Source organism: Erythranthe guttata, chromosome 1 (assembly GCF_056151865.1).
Source record: "Erythranthe guttata isolate IM_541 chromosome 1, IM_541, whole genome shotgun sequence".
NCBI classification, from domain to species: domain Eukaryota; kingdom Viridiplantae; phylum Streptophyta; class Magnoliopsida; order Lamiales; family Phrymaceae; genus Erythranthe; species Erythranthe guttata.
In genome coordinates this window covers 10,470,745-10,474,142 of record NC_142533.1, presented here as the reverse complement: position 1 = coordinate 10,474,142, position 3,398 = coordinate 10,470,745, and positions in this window count along the sequence as shown.

The window sequence follows — 3,398 nt, the reverse complement described above, 5'->3', positions numbered from 1 at the left end:
GTTTTAATTGGTGGATTTAGTATCTTATAGGTACAAATTGATAATTAGGTGTCCATGAAGCAAAAATGATCAAAGAGTAAGAAAAGAGTTGCAATTAGGAAAATAAAATCAAATTAGAAGAGAGGATCCCTCAACATCTTCGGTAGTGTCCACGAAGTCGAGCATAAATTTCTCATCCGGACTCCAAATCAACTGGTTCCGGCGGCATTAGAAAGCTATTTTAGCTGGCTACAATTCCTGTCTAATGTCAAATTTCCAAATTCGGACTCGAACATGGTCAAAATTGGATTCCAAAAGCGATCATGAAAATACGTGCTACAGTTCGAGGACACGAATGCGCATCAAAAAACGTGCACAAAAACACTCGCTACAAAAGATACGCACATAAGTAAAAGTACAAAAGCATGCACAAAAGTACTCACGCAAAAGTGCATTCGCAAAAAGGATCACGAAAACACAAACTACAATCCTAGGACATTAATACAAATCAACAAACATGCAAGAACACACTCGCTCAAATGGACATGCACAAACGTACATGTAAAAAAACATGCGAAAAAGTGCATTCGCAACAACGTTCTTAAAAACACGAAATACAACACTAGGACTTTAATACGCATAACCAAACAATGGCAAAAACACTAAATACAAAATATACAGTGGAGTGTAGAAATAACACTCAACGTTTACGTTTACGTGGATTTTTTTATGGATTAATTTATATTTCAGTTTTAATTGGTGGATTTAGTATCTTATAGGTACAAATTGATAATTAGGTGTCCATGAAGCAAAAATGATCAAATAGTAAGAAAAGAGTTGCAATTAGGAAAATAAAATCAAATTAGAAGAGAGGATCCCTCAACATCTTCGGTAGTGTCCACGAAGTCGAGCATAAATTTCTCATCCGGACTCCAAATCAACTGGTTCCGACGGCATTAGAAAGCTATTTTAGCTGGCTACAATTCCTGTCTAATGTCAAATTTCCAAATTCGGACTCGAAATGGTCAAAATTGGATTCCAAAGCGATCATGAAAATACGTGCTACAGTTCGAGGACACGAATGCGCATCAAAAAACGTGCACAAAAACACTCGCTACAAAAGATACGCACATAAGTAAAAGTACAAAAGCATGCACAAAAGTACAATCCTAGGACATTAATACAAATCAACAAACATGCAAGAACACACTCGCTCAAATGGACATGCACAAACGTACATGTAAAAAAACATGCGAAAAAGTGCATTCGCAACAACGTTCTTAAAAACACGAAATACAACACTAGGACTTTAATGCGCATAACAAAACAATAGCAAAAACACTAAATACAAAAGATACAGTGGAGTGTAGAAATAACACTCAACGTTTACGTTTACGTGGATTTTTTGATTGATTAATTTATTTTTTTGTTTTAATTGGGGATTTAGTATCTTATAGGTACAAATTGATAATTAGGTGTCCATGAAGCACAAATGATCAAAGAGTAAGAAAAGAGTTGCAATTAGGAAAATAAAATCAAATTAGAAGAGAGGATCCCTCAACATCTTCGGTAGTGTCCACAAAGTCGAGCATAAATTTCTCATCCGGACTCCAAATCAACTGGTTCCGGCGGCATTAGAAAGCTATTTTAGCTGGCTACAATTCCTGTCTAATGTCAAATTTCCAAATTCGGACTCGAACATGGTCAAAATTGGATTCCAAAAGCATGCACAAAAGTACTCACGCAAAAGTGCATTCGCAAAAAGGATCACGAAAACACAAACTACAATCCTAGGACATTAATACAAATCAACAAACATGCAAGAACACACACGCTCAAATGGACATGCACAAACGTACATGTAAAAAAACATGCGAAAAAGTGCATTCGCAACAACGTTCTTAAAAACACGAAATACAACACTAGGACTTTAATACGCATAACCAAACAATAGCAAAAACACTAAATACAAAAGATACAGTGGAGTGTAGAAATAACACTCAACGTTTACGTTTACGTGGATTTTTTTATGGATTAATTTATATTTTTGTTTTAATTGGTGGATTTAGTATCTTATAGGTACAAACTGATAATTAGGTGTCCATGAAGAACAAATGATCAAAGAGTAAGAAAAGAGTTGCAGTTAGGAAAATAAAATCAAATTAGAAGAGAGGATCCCTCAACATCTTCGGTAGTGTCCACGAAGTCGAGCATAACTTTCTCATCCGGACTCCAAATCAACTGGTTCCGGCGGCATTAGAAAGCTATTTTAGCTAGCTACAATTCCTGTCTAATGTCAAATTTCCAAATTCGGACTCGAACATGGTCAAAATTGGATTCCAAAAGCGATCATGAAAATACGTGCTACAGTTCGAGGACACGAATGCGCATCAAAAAACGTGCACAAAAACACTCGCTACAAAAGATACGCACATAAGTAAAAGTACAAAAGCATGCACAAAAGTACTCACGCAAAAGTGCATTCGCAAAAAGGATCATGAAAACACAAACTACAATCCTAGGACATTAATACAAATCAACAAACATGCACACACAAACTCGCTCAAATGGACATGCACAAACGTACATGTAAAAAATATGCGCAAAAGTCCATTCGCAACAACGTTCTTAAAAACACGAAATACAACACTAGGACTTTAATACGCATAACCAAACAATACCAAATACACTAAATACAAAAGATACAGTGGAGTGTAGAAATAACACTCAACGTTTACGTTTACGTGGATTTTTTTATGGATTAATTTATATTTATGTTTTAATTGGTGGATTTAGTATCTTATAGGTACAAATTGATAATTAGGTGTCCATGAAGCAATAATGATCAAAGAGTAAGAAAAGAGTTTCAATTAGGAAAATAAAATCAAATTAGAAGAGAGGATCCCTCAACATCTTCGGTAGTGTCCACAAAGTCGAGCATAACTTTCTCATCCGGACTCCAAATCAACTGATTCTGACGGCATTAGAAAGCTATTTTAGCTGGCTACAATTCCTGTCTAATGTCAAATTTCCAAATTCGGACTCGAACATGGTCAAAATTGGATTCCAAAAGCGATCATGAAAATACGTGCTACAGTTCGAGGACACGAAAGCGCATCAAAAAACGTGCACAAAAACACTCGCTAAAAAAGATACGCACATAAGTAAAAGTACAAAAGCATGCACAAAAGTACTCACGCAAAAGTGCATTCGCAAAAAGGATAACGAAAACACAAACTACAATCCTAGGACATTAATACAAATCAACAAACATGCAAGAACACACTCGCTCAAATGGACATCCACAAACGTACATGTAAAAAAACATGCGAAAAAGTGCATTCGCAACAACGTTCTTAAAAACACGAAATACAACACTAGGACTTTAATACGCATAACCAAACAACAGCAAAACCACT